This window comes from Ixodes scapularis, unplaced genomic scaffold (assembly GCF_016920785.2).
Source record: "Ixodes scapularis isolate PalLabHiFi unplaced genomic scaffold, ASM1692078v2 PGA_scaffold4__175_contigs__length_147842914, whole genome shotgun sequence".
NCBI classification, from domain to species: domain Eukaryota; kingdom Metazoa; phylum Arthropoda; class Arachnida; order Ixodida; family Ixodidae; genus Ixodes; species Ixodes scapularis.
The window spans coordinates 21259120-21279010 of NW_024609879.1; the positions used below are offsets into that span (position 1 = coordinate 21259120).

General features: G+C 48.3%; 1 long non-coding RNA gene across 1 annotated transcript; it reads right to left on the reverse strand.

The window, feature by feature from the left end:
* Nucleotides 1-12360: 12360 nt before the first annotated feature.
* LOC120843384 lies at nucleotides 12361-19666 on the reverse strand. The gene is made up of 3 exons (XR_005716160.1): nucleotides 19606-19666; nucleotides 19259-19356; nucleotides 12361-12403 (listed from the first exon to the last, which is right to left on the reverse strand). It is a non-coding gene; the product is annotated as an uncharacterized LOC120843384 (long non-coding RNA).
* Between the last annotated feature and the right edge of the window lie 225 nt (nucleotides 19667-19891).

Genomic DNA, 19891 nt, shown 5'->3' on the forward strand with positions numbered 1-19891 from the left:
CTACTTGGGCATGATTCTAGATGACCGTGTGACCTGGAGGCCAGAAGTTCATAGAACTCTACAGCGATGCCGTGAGCTTCTAGGTGTTCTCCGATACCTTGGAGGTGCTTCATGGGGAGCACCACAACGATCAATGCTACAGTTGTACAAAGGCCTTATAATGTCCAAGCTTTTATACTCCCTGCCACTTCTAAGACTAGGACCGGCCGAAAATCTGGCGACTCTGACAGCAGCAGAAGAATGGCCACTTTCTTTGAGATTCAAGGAAAGAGCTATGCGGCATATTGCCCGAATCAACAGCGTCCCCACAAAAGATAACATTCTTACCCGCCTTCTAGCACGACCAAACTCTTAGCTGGGACAACTGGCATCTCTATTTCAACATGAGATTGGTGGTCCTGCAGAATACTTGAGTTCCACGCCTCCGCACTCAACCCGCTTACCCCTAGTCATACATGAGACGCTACCAATCGGCCAGCGTAAAGCTAACGCCCCTGTGTGGGCTGCGCGGTCGATTGCCCTAGACTGCCTGAATGAAGCGCATGAAGGCTGGATTCAGGTATATACCGATGCGTCAGTAGACAGAACAAAAAAATCGGCGACGGTCGCGGTCACCATTCCGGACATGGGTTACGACGTCTCAGGCAGAATTGACTTCGTGACCACATCCACGACTGCAGAATTAGTTGCCATTTGGGCAGCCCTTGAATCAATCAAAAATATCTCACCTCCAGCGAAAGCTGTAATTCTCACCGACTCCAGGGGAGCCCTTCAGCAGCTTCAACGACATGTGCAAATCACACCATTATTGGCAAGGGTAGCATTCATGGCGGCAAACATTGAAGACCTTGGCTGGAAGTTGGCCTTTCAGTGGATACCTTCTCATGTTGGAATCCCCGGCAACGAGAGAGCAGACGCACTTGCAGCTAGGGCACATGACGACCCGTCCCCAACATTTCTTTTGGATCGTTTTAACGAGGCTCACCGGTTAATCCGGATATCCCTCAGACAACAACATCCACACCGAGGAGTGGCGACCGGAAGACCTCCCGCTACTATTCCACGTCGACTCCCACGTGCCGAGGCATCCTTGCTGCACAGGCTTCGAGCTGGATGTGCGTATACTTCCAAACGCCTTCACATGTACGACCGCAAGTCAGACCCGTACTGTCCATCTTGCGGTGACCCTGAAGACACAGCGCACGCTCTTCTTCTATGCCCAAGCCACGACCAGCATCGGAAGCTTCTGATTCAGCGGTATGCGACGGCCGGCCTCCCCCACTCCAATCTTGAGGACCTTCTAAATCCAAACGGGACTCAAGGAGTAGCCGAGAAGGCCTTTCGTGCTCTCCTGGCTTATCTGCGCGAAAGTGGACTTGCAAGCCGGCTCTAGCGTAATTACGCACTAATCAATTGTGCCAGAGCTGCTTTCTCCACAAAGTACGGATGCCCGTTTAAAAGGGGCTATTCAGAGTCACGCTACTCGCCTGTCAGCTAACGATTCAACGCCCCGTTCAAACGCCTCAATCATTTTTTCTTTTATTTTTCTCTCTCTCTCTTTCCTCTCTATTAGCCCGAGAAGTTCGCGTGGCGCCCCCTTACGGCGAACCGGGGTGACGTCACGGCGAGGAGAGAATTTTTCCCCGACTCGCCCCGCTCGGCCTGTGGAGGCTGCGACGACGCTAGCTGTCGGCGCGCTCGTTTCTATTTAATTTTTTTCTGGCGTATTTTTCGTAGGAGGTATAAATGTTTATATGTGCCTTTATTGAGGTATGGCCTGTAGCTACAGGCGAAACTTCAAACAACATTTTAAGCATGCTTGACAGGGCAGGCAACGCATGAATCGCAGCTGGTATATGAAAATAAAGAAATATGGCCAGAATTGCAGGAGCATCATTATAGATTTACATCTCGCACAATAAACTCTGTTGATGGTCTGAATGAATTGGCAGGTTATGTGTACTATTTTTTTGTATCTCTGCTTTTAAACAAGATCGCCGAAGCAGAAAAGCTGTATACTCCTCGAGCAAGATGCTAAATACAGTCTGGGCCATGGGGAGAGAATCACAAGTAAGACAGCCCAAGTGCAGCAGCAAAGTAAAAAAACAAGGAACATTTATTATATACATTGCTCGCATTTGACCTTTGCTGGATTCGGATTGTATTTCAATGGACTACACGGGTGGTATTTGTGGACTTGTTTATATCAACCCTCAAGAAATGTATAACAAACGTAAGCGAAGATGTCTAGCTCGTTATTAGTCCCTTAAGCCCTAAAATTGAGACTTTACTTAAATCGAACTGCTCTGAAGCTAAAATACCAGAAGCTTTCTCACGCAGACTGTCGCCCTTCACAGGTTTCACATTTTCTGCTACTAGTGCTGCATCTACCGCTGGACAGACGTTCGAATGCTTGCTTTTACTCCTGTTTTCCTCTGTTGTCAGAGAGTCCAGCTGTAGGGAGTTTGGAGGCTGAGGAAGCTTTTGGGGACCTGCAGCAGTGTCTCTTCTAATTGGAAATGACAATTCAGACTAAACGGCGTATTTGTTTTAATATCCAAGGCTGGAGTAAAGAATGTCAGGAAAAAGTATAAACATTCCAAATTACGGCACCATTGCTGTGCATATTTTGGGCAGTTCAATACATATCATACAGGCAACGGGGGGCACTTCGGCCGTTTTTGCTGCTACCATACAAACTAATTTTCAGTAATGTTGCATATTTAAGAAATATGCCTGCATACGTGTATAAACTATATAATTAATTCACGAAGAAGCTACATTTATGTAAAACAGCCCTGTTCCACGAGTACTTCAAAGATAATCAGATGCAGGGTCTTTAAAACATCTGCGAACCAGGGCATGCAGAGTGGCAGCGCAGAGTCGGGGTCGCGAGCTAATTTGCCGACCACCCAAAGGCCCATGATATAAATGCCACTTGAAATGCCTTGAAAGCGGGATGTAATATCGTCCTAAATCATGAACAGGCTAGGAACAGAATTCCAGCGTCAGAAACACTTGCGCCACCGCTTCACCGACCCTTCGCAAGATTGCCTTGTGTCGTGTGGACGGACGGGGAGGTTCATCGGCGGAATTGCCTCCTCCGATAGCTCTCGGGATTTGTAACCCAATTTTAAAAGTAAAAGGGGCAAGCAGGCTTATAAAATGTACGGAAGCACGTCAATATCGGCCTAACTCAACGTCTTGTACACCGGGTACACGAAGTCCAGCTCCTCGAAGAGCTTCCGGGACACAACACCAAACCGGGAAACCGGTGCTGGGAAGCGAGCCGATGCGAGGTCGCGGAGCGGAGTACTCCCCCTGACGTCACGGTACACCTCACCCTATCAGGGCGCTGCGACCGCAGCGACGCTTGTGTTCGCTCTCGGGGCTAATTCCTCCCATTCCCCAAAAGCTCGGTAGCGACTTGCCCCTGTACGGAGGCCCACATTTCTCCTAGCTCCCCCCCTTCCCGACACCCCACAATAAACAACAATCTTCTTATAGACCTTTGTCCGGAAGTGCTCTTTTTAGCCTCTACCGCAAGAGCAAAAGCGAACAATAATCTCAAACCCAGACGCTCACGGGGAGGGGGGGGCTGCGTCGGCCTGCGCCGCCGCTTGCCGTTGAGGGCTTCTTCGCTGGTGTGCCGACTGCCGTTTCGCCGGCGTCGGTCCTGTTTACCGCGGTATGTGAGTATAGTGCCCGTAATGTGAGAGCCGTGTGTCGATACGCCACTTTGCCGCTGTTGGTTTACATCTAGCCGAGCCAGAAAACATCTCGCGACGAGTTAACCGTGCCGCGAGCATGGAGAATAGAAGGGTAGGAGAGGGCATGACGTCGGCCGCGTAGCCTCCACAAGCCATGCTCCCTTGACGCCTCGCCTCTTTCTCATTTTCCTCCTTACTCTCCTCACTTACCATGCCAACGTGACCACATCACGTGACCGTAGCTAGCCTTCGTCTTGCTATGGGGTACTAGAAGACACCACAGTCTAGCCTTCGATGTGATAAAACCTACCGGACGGAGCGCGCGCAAGCCTGCAAAGAGTCTTTCTACAATCAACCATCCATCTCACACGTGACATGTCACGCGCACCAATCGCCAGACAGATCTGCGGTCACGCTGGGCACAAAATCGTTTAAACTTTTTATGACTAGGCTTCACCAATATTGCAACGTGCCCCCTCCTAGTACTTCTAACCTCCTTGGCCGCGAGTGACGAGGAAGAAGCGAACATGGCGACGGTTTGTGCGATTGCTTTGGTGGCTCCGGTGTTGAGTGTCTTCAACGTCCTTGTGAGAAGGTTCCCCTGCCCTTCGAAGTTATTGCAAGCACCACGAAAGATCTGGAATCATCGTCTCAACTACAAATAAGCAGGCCTTCACGAGCAACAACGGTGCCGAGCAGGCGCTCGGCACAGTTGTGTCAGGCTCAAGCAGCCAGCGGCACAGTTGTGTTGGTTGTGTCGTCAGACGTTCAACAACGCCGAGGTATTTTCATTTATCATTTGGAATGGGTTCAAGAGTGGGAAATTAATCTATTTCGCGGATTGTTAACGTCGAGGCGAGTGCCCTCCGTTGCAGTACCGTCGTCGCGCAAAGTGCAGAGAAAACCGGGTGGCGATGGTGGCGGTGCTCTTTGATCTTGCGCCGTCGGGTTCATGAAGTCCCGAGTAAACGTACGTACGTGCGTCTGCCGGATCGGTGTTTTGGACTTCCTCAAAACTCTTTCTCACGCGCATTTTCCTTGTGAAGCTTAGTAGCTCATTACACCTCATCGTCGACTGCGCTCACTTGACTACGACGGATGAGCCTGCGTGATGTGAATTTCATTGCCTAACATCCTTGGTGTGCTGTAACGAGGGCTAATAAAATATCACCGCGAACTTCTGAACAAACGAGTCGAAGTTTAGTCTGCTATCATAACTGATCGCCTGTCACAATATTAATCAGTAGCGTTCCTAGACTCCGCCCCCACAGGCACCGTGCTTCGTTGCCCGATAGTAAGTGTCTCGTGGTACCTCGTAGAATTCCAGCTCCCACTTCAAGTACGTACCATCCTTTAGAACTGGCAATTAATAGTTTCGAACCCAGACGCTCGCAGTGTGTGTTTGTGTGTGTGTGTGGGGGGGGGGGGGTTGGGGGGGGGGAACGCGTGCTAACATACTCGGAGCCCTCGTTTACGCCGCTTCGCAGCGGCAGACAAGGCGCCACATTACAAAAGAAAGCTAATCCGAGCTGTCTATGTAACTAGACCCATTCGCTAGTCATTCGATGAAACGTCGTGGTCTCGTTTTCATTCGCTAAAACGGCGTTCGATCAAGTGAACACCTCCCACTTATATCGGCTCGGCAGAGCCGCGCTGCCGCAGAAAGGCAAACAGATCGCGAAAATCGGTCTCAAACGTGCCACGAATGTAATGTCGTATACAAGAAGTCAACAATCAAGCATTTGAAAGCTACAAGAAAGCGGTAGCGAAATATTTACTACGCAATGAACCCGGACTGAAACGCGGATGTCAAGGGTCAGCTGACACCGAGAACATTTAAGACAAGAAAGGTTTTCCCTTGTTTTCTTGATCGAGATGGGTTCTCGAATGTTCACGACATCTTATCTGTTGAAGAACGGGTCGCGGAGGCTTCTGGTGAAGACATCTTTCACGATCTGCCGGTGCATTCGGACAGCCTGCCGCAACCAGCTCCCCAAAGCAACGCCGCCAACGCAGCCCCCCCTCCTGCCTGCCAGTTCTCTCCGCGTGGTGGCGCGAGCGTAGATAAACATGGCGGCGTCCTGGAATTGGCGCGGACACTGGTCACTAGTCATAAAAAAAAAATACATGTTCTATGTCATGTTTTTTTGCGCAACGGAGGCGTGTGCAAGTTTCAACTTCGCTGGCACGACGGTTATAGCCACATTCCGGCCACGCTCGTTTTATGTAACTCTGCGTGATGTAACTGAAAGTGACGAAGATTTCAGTGAAGAAGACGACTATATCCCTCCATCAGATGATGGAGAGGCAATCTCTGTGACTTGAGTGAAAGTAGTGATGTATAGACCGACACGCGGAGCGGCTCTGTTTACCAACACGGCCGGAAGGCCGCGCATGCGCGGTAGCTATGTGGGCAAAAGCAGCCCGGCTCTCCGTGTTTTCGCCATTGCGTTCTATGGCGTGCGCTCGTTGTTGACGTTGTAGGGACGCTTGTATCTTTATTTGTGCGTCGTATTTCCTCACAAGGTATGTCGTATGCTATGCCCGACTATTTGAGCCCGTGGCCCGAGCCTGAACGGCAGCGGTATCGAAACAAACGGTGCGTGGACGGCGCTGCCTACGAGGATCCGTACGCCGTAAACAAGGCCTGCTGGACTTCCGACGTAAAGTTGCTGCCACGGAAGTCGACGGCTCACGTCGTCGTATATTTAGTTTTTTCGCCAAGCCAGTTCACGGCCGACATGGTGCAGGCGTACAAGTCTCTCGAGGTCTACGATTACTTCGAGTCGGTTTCCGCACTGCCGGCGGGATCAGCACTCTGGGTCTGCGGAAGTGTGTGTATTCATTAATTGATTAAATACACACGGCGTCTTCAAGTAAAGGTATTATATTTTTCCTACCCTCATGACCACGAGGCAAGACAAGCAGAAACGGTTTGTCCGTTCTGCACTCTTGGCGGTAACAGGTTACAAGTAACGGCGTTGTTGGTAACGCGTTACTTTTTTCAGTAACGTAGTAACCTACCCGTTACGTTTTCAACACAGTAACGGGTAACGTACTTATGCTACTATTTCAAGTAACGTAGTTACGTTACTCGTTACTACTTTTCAAGTCTTAAAGAAATTACACTTCAATTTTTTCCGTGTTTTAGTCGTCAAGCCATGTTTTTCTTTTGCGTTTCTTCTCGTAAGTATTTAGGTGAAACCGTAAAAAGAGATAAAGTAATTATGTTCAGTTTCTGCATGAACATAATGCTTTTGATATATGACCTGTATCGTCAAAACCGTAAAATGTGTTAAATTATAATTTAAAAAAGTAACGCAGTAGTCACGTGCGTTACTTTTTATCGGTATACGGTAACGCGTTCCTTTTATTTTTAGGTAACGTAGCTCAATAACGCGTACCTTTTATTTGCAAGTAACGAGTAACGTATTTCGTTTATTTTTTCGGTAACGCCTACAACACTGCCGCTCTGTCGCCGATCCCCTTCTGCTGAGTAGCACAAGCGTAGCGAGCCTCCGACGAGCGCTTGGCCGGTGCTTTGTGCCGAACACCATAGAAACAAAATCTGGGTGGTCTCGATTAGACAACGGTTTCCCTGCACATAAGCAAGCCTCGGGACGGAGATTGAAATGGAAGCCGCACTTGCCTTCAAGAAAGTGTTTGCCGCACAAATGGTCGTTCGCGCGAGGCGACCATTCTTTTCGATCCACGGATATTATCTACCTTCTATGCCTTTTAGAGTCTGCCAGGAACTTGTGGAAACTCCCTCCACTGATTTTCTCGTACATTTCGGTGCAATTAATGGCAACACAGCTTCACGGCATGCTGAAATGCTACGACGCCCATGCGAAACGTGCGCGCTTTTGCCCACACCCCCCGGCTCCGGCGCGATCGCAGCGCCGCCGCAGCTCCGTGACGTCAAGCCCGCGTGTCGGTCTATATGAAACGACTGCGCAAGACAGCGGCCGCGGAGCCGCTCCGGCACAAACATCGTTCCGGAGTTTGTACACAAACAATCTCCCGGACTTTCCTGTTCTTACTTTCAGTGAGAGTCGTTACTTTTGTACGTCGAAATAATTTTACTTTTCCGGGGCCTATGCGTCTAAAGTTCCTGACCAGAATGACCATTAAATGGCAACTCCGTTTATACTTTCGATTTTGGGATTATGACTGTTTTTAGTGCCGTCAGCATCCCTGAATTGCAAGGTGCAATTTTTTTCTCGTTATTGTGCGTAGTTTTAAAGATATCAACGCCTCAAAGTTTTGTTTTGGGCGCGGCCAACAAAACCGAAACTAGCCGCTCGAGGCCCCGGCAACACTGGAAATCAGCCGCTGTGTGAACGTGACATCAGGATCGTTCTCGTTCAACGAGTACGCAGGCCGAGCGGCGCCTACCTCTGTTGCGCTAGCCGTCTAAAGATAGGAGGTAAGCTGATTTTGTTTTAATTCTGTATACGTGGTAGTTATCCAGCATATGTAGCAAGAGTTAGTACGTATACCCAAAAGCTAGCGACTGGAAAACGAGTGAACTCCTTGGTGCCGTACTCGGGGTCTGTCGCTGTGTGTGCGGTCTTCCGTACTCGTCGCGAGGCCTAAATTGTCATCGGAGCTCCGTGCATGGAGCGGCATTGCTCTACGCCGCGCGGCCAGTGACGTACAATACTGGGGGCCCTCTCGCTTTCGCGCTGCGGGTCAGTCCCAGACACGAAGGTTTCAGGTTCTCCGGCGCGGGCTGCGGCACCCCAACACACGTGTGCTGGGCTGTACACGTCTGCTTTTTCGTTCTTTTTTCCTCGGGCGCTTAAAAGCCGAAGTCCAAAGTCCACTCGTCAAACAGCGTTCACCCACACCTTCTCCAATTTCCAGTCCGTTGGAAACTCGTGAAAAAGCACCTCCGTGTTGCGCACCGGGTTGTTAGAGCAGCCAACAGCGCTACAAGTTGTACTCGGCATCTTTCGAGGAACAGCTGGGCAGTCTTGGGCGCACCAAGTTGCTCGCTAAAACGAGTCTTGGAGTCCTCACAAGGCAAATAAACAAAAGGCTATACCGAAGCTACATGGGCTACAGATAAAAGCAACGGCTAAACACGCCAATCACAAGCCGAAGTAGCGGTGGTAGCGACTCAAAGAAGCGCACTCTGCGCAACGCCCAGACCGGAGGAAAAAGAGAGAACGATACTGACGTCACGGCCCAATGTTGCTTTAGTGATCAGCAACCCGCTGGCCGCCCGCTAAGGAGCAGCGGCTCGCGGCGGGTCGCGTTTTTATTATCGGCATTAGTTGAGAATGCGGCGTCCCACGGACGTAATATTTTGGCTGGGGTCGTATTTTGTGTCACTACAGCGATACCAGTAATTTATTTCATTTTAAGTTTCGGCCGGAGTTGCCCTTTAAATTTTTAATCGACATAGAGGCGAACTAACTAGACACTCTGCGCTTTGACGTAACGCGTCGTCTGCTCGATCCTACCAGCCCCGCTACAGGAAGGCGTCCGCGAGATGAAGCCACCAAAACATCTCGTCGCCAATGGTGACGCAGTGGTCGAGTCTAACATGTGAGCTCGGGCCGGCTGACGTGCTCTGGGTACCACGGATGTGTTGAAAATGCGGAAAGCTTTTGAAGGAAAGCAGGTACAAAATAGTCCGCCATGTTTTCGAATTTCCGTACCGAAAAGCAGACATTTGACTTTCGGCCCGCTGAACAATATGTGACAGTTGAACCCCGTAATAACCAAACCGCAGGGGACGGAAACATTTTTTTTTTGTTCTCGCGAGAATTTCGCTGCTGCAGAAATGGACAAATAAGCACACCTATTACTTTTCATGATGCTGTCCTTGGATTTTAGAATCGTAGAAAGCGGGAAGCAAAGGATACTGAACTCTTCTGTAATATCAGACTTCTTTCTGGCTTTTGCAGCTCTGGCAATGATCGCAGAGTTCTCCTGAAGTGCCAAAAACTTAAGCTTTTTAATGGGAGGCGGCACCTCTCCGACAGGCCAAACAAAAGGTAGTAAACAAGGCGCGAGCGATCTTGGCGTGCACGCGGCGGACGGCGAAATGGCAGTGGGCGGTGTCCTCACGTGAAACGTCACGTACCTAGGTACGCTGTTTTCAGCACCCCCCCCCTCAAAAAAAAAAAAAATCTAGTTGCTATTGTCATTATTATTTGACCGAATGTAAACAGCAATGGCCGCGCCGATGCTTGTCGAAAACGTATGTGCCCAACTTATCGGACGAGTGTACTGCTCCACTTTTCGTAATTCTGCGTTCCAAACTGGCTCATATGACGAAAAAATGTTGCAGATCGCATAGGGTTATTATAATGTACGCTAGAGGTTTAAGTGGCGCTAGTGTGCCGACGCAAGTTGAAGCAGACAGCAACCAGTCGAAAATTGACTTCCAGTAATGCATTTCTATGGGGGAAAAAAAAACGGTGCTAAAACGTCTTCGCACGTGTATTTATGTGCACTGTCGGGCACTCTTAGCGCGAACACGACGTCGGCGCTTTTCAGCATGAGGGATATACGTACCAAACGAACGAAGGTCATCTGGAAATTAAGGGAGACGGCTAGAACTACGCAGTAACACTGGATCAGTAACTACCAGGGCATGAAAGATGAAAAATAAATCGAAGGCCACGTAATATATTCCGATTTTAAATAACTGCCGCTTTATTCTTTCTGCTCTGTGTGAAGATGCTTGTTTTACGTCCGAAATATCACCCGTACGCTCGAAATGTTTGAGAACAAGAGCCCGATAAAAGCTGCCCGGCAGAGAAAACAATACGAAGGGAGAGCTTTCGTAGCCCACGTGCTTTATTATTTACGTCTTGAATGTTTTTATCCGCTCATGCACGTCGGGGTCATTTTCATATAGTGACAGGACTGGCATATCATAAATATATAAGCGTCACCGGAATGCTGGCGAGCCTCGAACACTCTATATTTATGACTATAATGCAATTAAATGCAAAGGTGCAAGCGAGCTGGACAACGATGACGAAAATAATCCCTGGAGAGGGGGAACAAGAGGGACAAAGGACAGACACAAATCTCCAAACTCTATATTCCTTTCGATTATAATTTTGCCTTGAATCGTCGCTTGTTTTTACATACGTGCTGCGGAACACACGTTTGGGATTGAAATGTAGCGAAGTTAAACATTGTTCACTAATGAAGAAAAATGAGCTAACTAAAGTAATTACACTTTTACAATGTTAATCAAGGTACACACTATTCGGTACGACCCAAATGACCAAAGTGCTCCATGTTATTTTCCGGCCAAGAGACAAAATGCACGCGCGTTTCTCCATAGGAATGCACAGGAGCGCCACAAAAGTAGGCTGGTCGCTGTCTCCTTCAATTTGCGTCACGGAAGTCGCATAGACACCAGCGCCAGTTGAACCTCTAGCATACATTATATTAACTCTATGGCAGATCACTACCTCAAACTCGTTAATGCGGGACTGCTTTTTAAAAACTTTTCGCTGTTGAGAGGGTGCAAATGCATTGAACTCTATGGACGTTCGCTGGGGCCGCCAGATTTCTTCGTTGCCGCGAGAATTTCGTTCTTGAAAGGTTCAACTGTATTAGCAAAATATGAATCTAAATTAATTTATCCCACCCAAAATAAATTCTATGGCCCCTTTAAACACGGTGATTTTATCCAAGCCTCGGGTAAAAACAGTGTTTAGCTTTCTCGGCTTCCGATCGGACGCGTCGCAGGTTTCTGCTGGGCAGTCCCAACTTTTCACCCCCGCACGGATGGTGAGAGATATCTCGCGGTGGCTGTTGTTTGTTCTGAACCTTTCTTTATCCACGGGTGTATTTGGACGTCTGTACGGCAACAAAATGACTGAAAACTTGCAAATTAAGCACAGGTTGTGGATTGCTTGCTTCATAGAATAGCAGACACACAATTCAAGCTCGCGTCCGATTTAGTTGCCCGTGGGACGTCATTTCTTAGCAGAAAATTCACTTTTTCTGCAGTTCTACTGTCTCTCATGGTGGACAAACCAGTCATCTGCTCTTGTTCCCTGCCTAAGTGATGCATGACGGAGTGCATTCAGGTACAGACTTAATTCTCAGGGTGCAGCGAGCTCATGCAAGTGTGGAATGCCGGCGCCGAAACAAACTCACTCTATGTTGCTAGTGGGTGCGCATGGGCACGAGTGCAGCGAAATATACTCGCTATTAGTTTTCACATGTAGTCATGCACTGTGCACGAGCATGTAGCTTCGTCTTGCATCTTGTTCGCATGCAGAAGTTGCTTCGACGGCGTTGCAGAAATTACACTATCCTTGACAATAAAGTACAAAGAGGTTTACGCCGAGCCTAGACACTGGTGCAAAAGACCGCCGAGCCAGAAAACTTAAGCCAAGTCGCCACAAAATTATGTTTCAAAATGGCTTAATTGGCAAGACTGAACCGCCACCAAACATGTTCTGTTGTAGAACACAAAAGTACATCCCCTGACACGGGCGTCCAAAATATACTTACAATGGCTAGCGACGCCTCATAAAGGTCATGCAGTGACCCTCTGCTTGGCCGGTTAAGCCGCACGCAGTGCCGTGCAGAGTACAGGACAGCGCCCGTGAGCCAGCCGATGCGGTGACTCCGGGCCTGCCCGTACTGTTCCGCTGCTGCCTTGGACAAGGTGAAAGCGAGCTCATTGATGCCATGATCCCCGGGACCTGTGGTGTATAACTATAGTGATTAGAAGTCTTACAGTCGCCGACCGATGTCACTTAGTCAAATTAAAATGAAAGAAGCGAGATGTCTTCTTCCGAATTTTGCTGTTCTCTCTTTTTGTTTCTTTTACATCTCTACTTGGAAGATCAATAGTGACCAAGTTCTGGCTCTTCTTTTTTGTTGTCAACTTGTTCGCATTATAATCTAGAATTTTACAACAGGGTACAGTTGTAAAACCAAGAGGGGCTACCCAACACACGCGTGCAGCCCCCCCTACCCCACTTCATGGGGGTGGTCCTACCCAAGTATGTAGCTGCGCTGCAAAGAAGCATGATCTACACAGACTTTTAGCTGCATTCTTCCATTAATCTAATGTCCGCCTGGCCGTATAACTTATAACTGTCATAACTTTCACTTTTTATTTTTAAATCTGTAAATGTTAAAAAAGAAAACCTGTATAACCGTAGGTAAAAAAAATCTGATATTGGAATGGCTAAAAACGGTTAGGGGACTTCCAAGAGCGATTATTCCATAAAACAGCTCGTCAATGGTCAGAGAACACTTAACAGATATCCTCGGCCGCAGATGGCTCTTTAGGTCACATATTTGACGATAGGTACTGTTAACACATATTTATGTGAACACCAGATTTGATTTGATTTGATTTTGGGTTTTAATGACGCAGCGGCTGCTAAGGCCATAGTGCGCCAGAACAATGGTAGAAAAAGAAACTGCGGTGCTATTTAGTTAAAGGTGAGGCATGATATGAGAGTTTAAAATATTTCATGAAATGCAGACAATACAAAGAGAATCCACAAACTTAAATGTGCTGTAGTAGGCCAATGCTGTTTAGGAAGTTAAAAACTTGGTTATGAGGAACAAGAGGCTCCTCTCCCAGCAAAAGGGCTGGGTGGAATGGGATCTGTTCTCTAAAAAAACGTGAAAAGTTGGTGCGACGCTCCTCATGATATTTCGGACATTGAGTGAGAATGTGCAAGACGGAGAGTGTTTCACCACATTCTTCACATATTGGAGCATCCTCCGATCGCAGAAGGAAGCCATGTGTGAGGTGGGTGTGACCAATTCTCAGGCGACAGAAAACAACTTCATAAAAACGCTCGTTATGTCGGCAACTGGCCCATTCGGAAAGAACAGGTTTCACGCAATGGAGTTTATTATGGACTTCAGTGTCCCATCCCTCCTGCCATTTATTTTTAATCGACTTTTTCAATGATGACCTGTAATCCAGGTATGGGATGCAGGTAACCTCTGTGTCCATGTCCTGACATGTTCTAGCAGCCTTATCGGCCTCCTCATTTCCGACTATACCGACATGGCTAGGGGCCCAACAGAAATTAATGGTGATGTTAGAGTTTCTGGCAGCTACAATCTTGTTACGTATTTGCAGAATAAAAGCATCTTTTGATCGATCTAGGGATGCAAGTGCACGGAGTGCACTGAGAGAGTCTGAGAAAATTACGGCGGCTTTGATATTCCTTTTGATGATAGTATCCACAGCTACCAGTGGGTCATGACTCTGCAGAAAAGACTGGCTTGGTTGCTGAGCCGCGTTACAATACTGCATGACGGCCTGACTACAGCACATCCAACACTGCTGCTCCCCTTTGTTCCATCCATGTAGAACTGTACAAAGTTTTTGGAGTTTTCGGAGATTTGGAAGAACTCTTGCCTAAGATCTTCCGCTGGTACATTCTTCTTGTCATACTTGGAAAGAGAAAAAAATAATCGGAATAGGCGTGATGTTCCAGGGTGCAACAGGGCTGGGCAACACTGCTACCGGACTCGTTAAGTCTATTGCAAAATTCTTGGCCTCAGATTTAAGGCGCAGGGAAAAAGGAGGTATAACAGAAGGTTTGTTCTGGTACGTCCTTTCATACCGCGTGTCCAGAAACACTTCGAGTGCAGGATGTCGAGGCATAGAGCGAACCCTTAAGTTATATTGAAGGCCCAAGAGCAGACGTCTTTTCCAAGGGAGTATTCATTAGGTTCAGCGTAGAGACTGGGAACTGGAGAGGTCCTGAAAGCCCCCGTTGCAAGTCGTAGTCCCAGGTGGTGGACAGGATCCAAGATCCGAAGAAGAGACGGCCGTGCCGAGTCGTACACCATGCAACCATAATCTAATTTCGATTGAACAAGGCACTGATACAAGCGCAGCAGGCACCTTCTCTCACTACCCCAGGACTTGTGAGAAAGAACTTTTAAAATATTTAATGCTAGCAGGCATTTCTTTTTTAGTTGCAAGATGTGACTACGGAAGCTAAGTTTCTTATCAAAAATAACCCCTAAAAATGTATGCTCAGGACGTACGTTTAAGGTCTGACCTCCTAAAGTTAGAGTGGGTTCTGTAATGATACCCCTTCGAATGGAAAACAGAACACAGACTTTTCTCTGCTGAGAAACGGAAACCATTCTCATCTGCCCAATGTGTCATTCTATTAATACCTAGTTGAACTTGCCGTTCACAAATAGCTAAATTACACGAAGAGCAGGAAATTCGCACATCATCAACATAAAGCGCATAGGAGATAGATCGGGGAAGAACCTGTGTAAGAGAGTTCATTTTGATCAGAAACAAAATAACACTCAGCACCGACCCTTGGGGAACACCATTCTCCTGGACAAACGTTTCAGAAAGTGTCGTGCCCAACCTCACTTGGAACGAGCGCTCATTGAGGGAGCTCTTGATAAGAGCTAGCATTTTCCCTCGAATTCCAGCTGAAAATAAATCACTTAAAATTCCGTACCGCCATGTTGTATCATATGCCTTCTCAATATAAAAAAACACAGATAAACAATGTTGTCTGTTAACAAAGGCATCCCTGACTGTTTTTTCTAGGCGAACAAGGTGATTAACAGTTGATCGCCCCGTCCGATACCCACATTGGAATTTGTCGAAGAAGTTTTTCTGCTCTAAGAAATACACCAATCTAGAGGTCACCATTCGTTCAAACGTTTTTCCAAGGGAACTGGTTAGTGCAATGGGCCTGAAGCTGGAAGGTGATGATGGATCCTTTCCAGGCTTTAGCAAAGGAATCACAATTGCCCTTTTCCAGAAAATGGGATAAGCTCCACTTCTCCATACACAGCTAAAAAATGACAAGATGGTATCTATTGTTGCAGGATGTAAATGCTGAAGCATACTGTAATAAATAAGGTCTGGACCAGGGGATGAACTCTTTCCCTTGACAAGGGCGATCATCAGTTCCACAGGGTAAAGGGTTGATTATAAGCCTCTTTAGAGCCTCCAGTACATTTTATTGGTGCTTTCTCTTTGGCAGCCTTGTATTTTAGAAAGGTGTCTGAATAATGGTCAGATCCCGAGACAGACTGGAAGTGTTCACCAATAATATTTTCCTGCTGTTCTAGTGTGGGAACACGACTGCCATCTATTGTAAAGAGAGGGATGGTAAATGCACGGTAATCCCCTCTAATTCTATGGACCCTGTCCCATACGACTTTTACACCTGTGGAACTGTTGACTGAGGAAGCATAAGACATCCAGGTGTTTTTTTTATTGGCGTCTTACACAGCGGGCCTTAGCACGTAGCTTTTTAAAATTAATGACATTTTCAACTCTTGGGTAACGACGCACTATTGTCCATGCACAGTTTTGCCGCTTACGAGCTAGGCTACACTCCTCATTCCACCAAGGCTTTGGTTTTGATGGTAAGCGTCCTGACGTTTTTTGGAATAGAGCGCTGTGCTGCTTGGACAATTGCATTAGTCAGGACTTCACAGGCTTCATTAACATCTAAGCTAGCTAATGTATCTGGATGCAACTCTGACTCCTTTTTAAAAGTGGCCCAGTCAGCTTTTTCTAACTTCCAACGCGGAGTTCGAGTTTGTAATGACTTAAAAGAGACTGCTTTTTAAAACAAGGGGAAAGTGATCGCTACCATAGGGATTCTGATCTACACTCCATGAGAAGTCACGCAGCAACGAGACACTACCAATGGAGAGGTCGATGGAGGTCGATGATAAGGATGACGTGCTAAAATAAGTTGAAGTACCAGCATTAAAAAGGCAAAGGTTTCGAGAAGTTAAAACTGATTCGATTATTTTCCCACGAACATCAGTTCGATTCCCACCCCAAAGGGTATTGTGGGCATTAAAATCCCCCATCAAAAGAAAGGGCTTTGGAAGTTGATCTAAAAGAGAGTGAAGTTCTGCACTTGTTATAGCTTGTGAGGGTCATAAATATAGTGAACAAACAGAAATGGTTTATGTTCTAGAATTCGCACGGCCACTGCTTCTAAAAGAGTGAGTAAGGGTATGGCCGTGCAAGCAGCCAGCCTTGGGACTACTATCGCTACTCCTCCAGATGAAATGGAAGCATCTAGGCGGTCCTCCCGGAAGACAGTAAAATTTCGGAGGAAATTGGTATGTGAGGCATATAAATGTGTTTCTTGTAAACACAGGGTTGCAGGTTTATGTTCCTGCAGAAGATACTCAACGTCGTCAAGGTTAGTAAGCAATCCCCTGCAATTCCATTGAAGAAATGTTGCAGCCATGAGTTGGAGATTGTTACTTTGGGGGTATTATTTGTTTTTTACTTTTATGGCGGGCTTTGGGAGTCTGCCACTCCATGTCTTTTGTGTCAGACGCATGAGAGGAGGCCTGGGTACTCTCATCCATAGGTTCTGACTCTTGTGGCGAGACCTTTTCAGAAGGTGTGGAAAGACTCTGGACACGAGGTACCAGGCGTCGGCCACGACCACTTCCAGCCAAAGAGGCGGTGGAGGTGCCAGGCAGGGAGGTGCCGGAGACTACCTGTTCCTGCCCTTTGGGTGCTGGAGTGGCACAGGAACTGTGCCGCTCCTTGGATGTGGATGTCCTCTCGTGAGAGCGTGGGCCCCTCTCCCTTGAAGGGGATCGCGGGCTACGGACAGGCTTGGCCGTTGCCGACCCATCCTGTGAAGGGGATGCTGTCTGTGCTCCCTCGCCACTAGCTGGGACAGACTGCTGCCCCGTGAGAGCGGGAGGGGTGGTCGTCTGGCTGGAGGAGGCAGTAGATCCCCCAACCGTTACTGCACGCCCGGGCAGCTGAATTTTCAGCTTGGGCGTGGGGGACCTGCTCTGGCTTCCGATTGTCCAAAAAAAAAAGTTTGGGTAGCCACTGCAACCTTCAGTGGTGCATGTCCCCGCTGCACCACCTGCGCATAGCCGCCCTTTCGCAAGAAAGCGAAACGGCGATGTGCTTCTTGGTATGTCAAGTTTTCTTTTGCTTTTAGTGTCAGAACTTCTTTTTCATCTTTCTATACCCTGCATGATCTGGAGTACGCTGGGTCGGCCTCATTGCAGTTTGCGCACTGTGCACTGTTTGTGCAGGAATCTGTCTTGTGGTCGGTTTTGCTGCATTTTGCACATGTGGCTTTCCCACGGCAATTCTGGGAGCCATGTCCGTATTTCTGACATTGAAAACATCTCCGGGGGTTAGGGATATATGGTCGAACCCTACAGTGGAGGTATCCAGCCTTGACGGCTTCAGGAAGTGTGGTGGCTTCAAAGGTTAGTACGATGTGCTTTGTTCTTAATTCCTGCCCGTCTCGTCGCATGCAGATACGCCTTGCGACCACGACCCCTTGGTCAGAAAGACCTTCAGCAATTTCGTCGTCTGTTGACTCTAAAAGGTCCTCCTCAGAGATAACTCCCTGAATCGTATTCAGTGTGCGATGTGGCGTGGCCGCCACATTGCATACTTATGGTCGGACACTAAACTCAGTGCAAGAAGGGCCGCACTCTGCTCGCTGGTCTCAATTTCCACCAGAAGATCGCCAGTAGACATTTTTTTTGGCTTTGAAGCTTTTGCCCACAACACTTTCAAGTACTTTCGCAACAAGGAAAGGCGATAATTTTGACAGCTGTTTTTCACTTTCAGAATGAACGACCAAAAACTTTGGGTACTTGAATTGGTTACCTGGAGTTTTGTCTGAGATTAAAACTTCGGTGCGGACTCTTTTGGGAGGCCGATCAAGTTGGTTTTGCTTGGAACCCATAAAGATGGGGAGGTTTTCAGAAACCGTGGCGCACCGCCCACCACCGAGCCCAACAAGGGGGTAGGTAGCACCCCATAGCAAGTATGGCTTGGCTGGGTATGTATACTCTACCAGTGCTACCCAGTAACTATAACCAAGTGTGGTTCAAGAAAGGTCTCTCTCGCCACCCAAGGTTAGCCCTTGCCGCCTAAGAAGGTGAAAAAGGAAGGAAGAGAGTGTAGAGGGAAAGAAAGAAAAAGGATGGTGGAAGGAAAAGTGAAAGAAGGAAGGAAGAGTGTAGAAGAGGCGACTGACTGAATCATCCTGGTCGGGCCAAGCCAGGACACCCGTCTACGAGAAGCAGGGGCCGAAGCGGTGTATTGCCTCACCCGGGGGGCCCCGAAGGGTCCAAACGTACCCCGGGCTCAGCTCGACCACAAGGATTCCCTTTTCCCCGGACACGGGGAAAAGGGAATCCTTTTCATGGGTGGGTTCGCCCACCCAGACTTGGGTGGGCGAACCCTTATGGCTCGGGGTTCGTAGTGACGCCACTCACCAAGCACCTACTATATAGTAGGTGCCCCCTGCGTGCGGGTATGGTGGCCCACGTGGCTGGGGTCCGTGGTGACGCTACTCACCAAGCACCTAGCACCTAAGGTGCAGGCGCCCCCTGCGGGTCTCGGGGTCCGTGGAGACGCCACTCTCCAAACACCTGCTTTCACAGGTGCCCCCTGCGGGGTGTGAACACCAGGATGCTGTTTTGATGGTAACATACTAAATGGTGATAAAAACAAAAAAACAAAGCTGGGAGTAGAAGCTCATTATCTCTCCCTACCAAAGAACAATCCAACGATTAGTCACCTGCTCAGGACTTTGGTCGTCTGCTTAGTTGTGGGCGACGCCTCTGCGAGCATCAACGACAGCCCCCATTCTAGCGTGCAGAGAGCCATACAGTGCTTCTATAAGGGATGCCTTCACCATCAGACTTTTAACAGAGCGGTCACTCCTTTTTTTCTGCGCACCGAACGAAAGGACGGTACAGTAGCAGACGACGCCAGCATGCATGGCTGCTGGCGTCACTGCGTGTGCTGCAAGCTTCCGCGGGAGCTGGCGGTCTTTGCTGCATGGAGCACTGGCCACGCGCTCGCGTGTTCCCTTCAAGATTGGACTGTTCAGTGCACCGCTAGGAAAAGCAGTACAAAACATACCGCGACGATGCATCAGGGGCATGCACTGGTCCCCTGAAGTGTGCTTCGAACCATGTGCAGTGCAGGGTGTTGGGAGGCTATGTTGCGCTTTTTGCACTCCCAGGAGACTAGGGAGAGGGAAGTGACGTCAACGACACAGCAAGCGCAGATTGGGTGTTGATTTCGTTTTCTTCTGTCAACATCCAATTTGCGTTTGCTGTGTCGTTGACGTCACTTCCCTCTTCCAAGTCTCCTGGGAGTGCAAAAAGCGCAACATAGCACCCCAGAACAGCATCCGCGTGAGTCA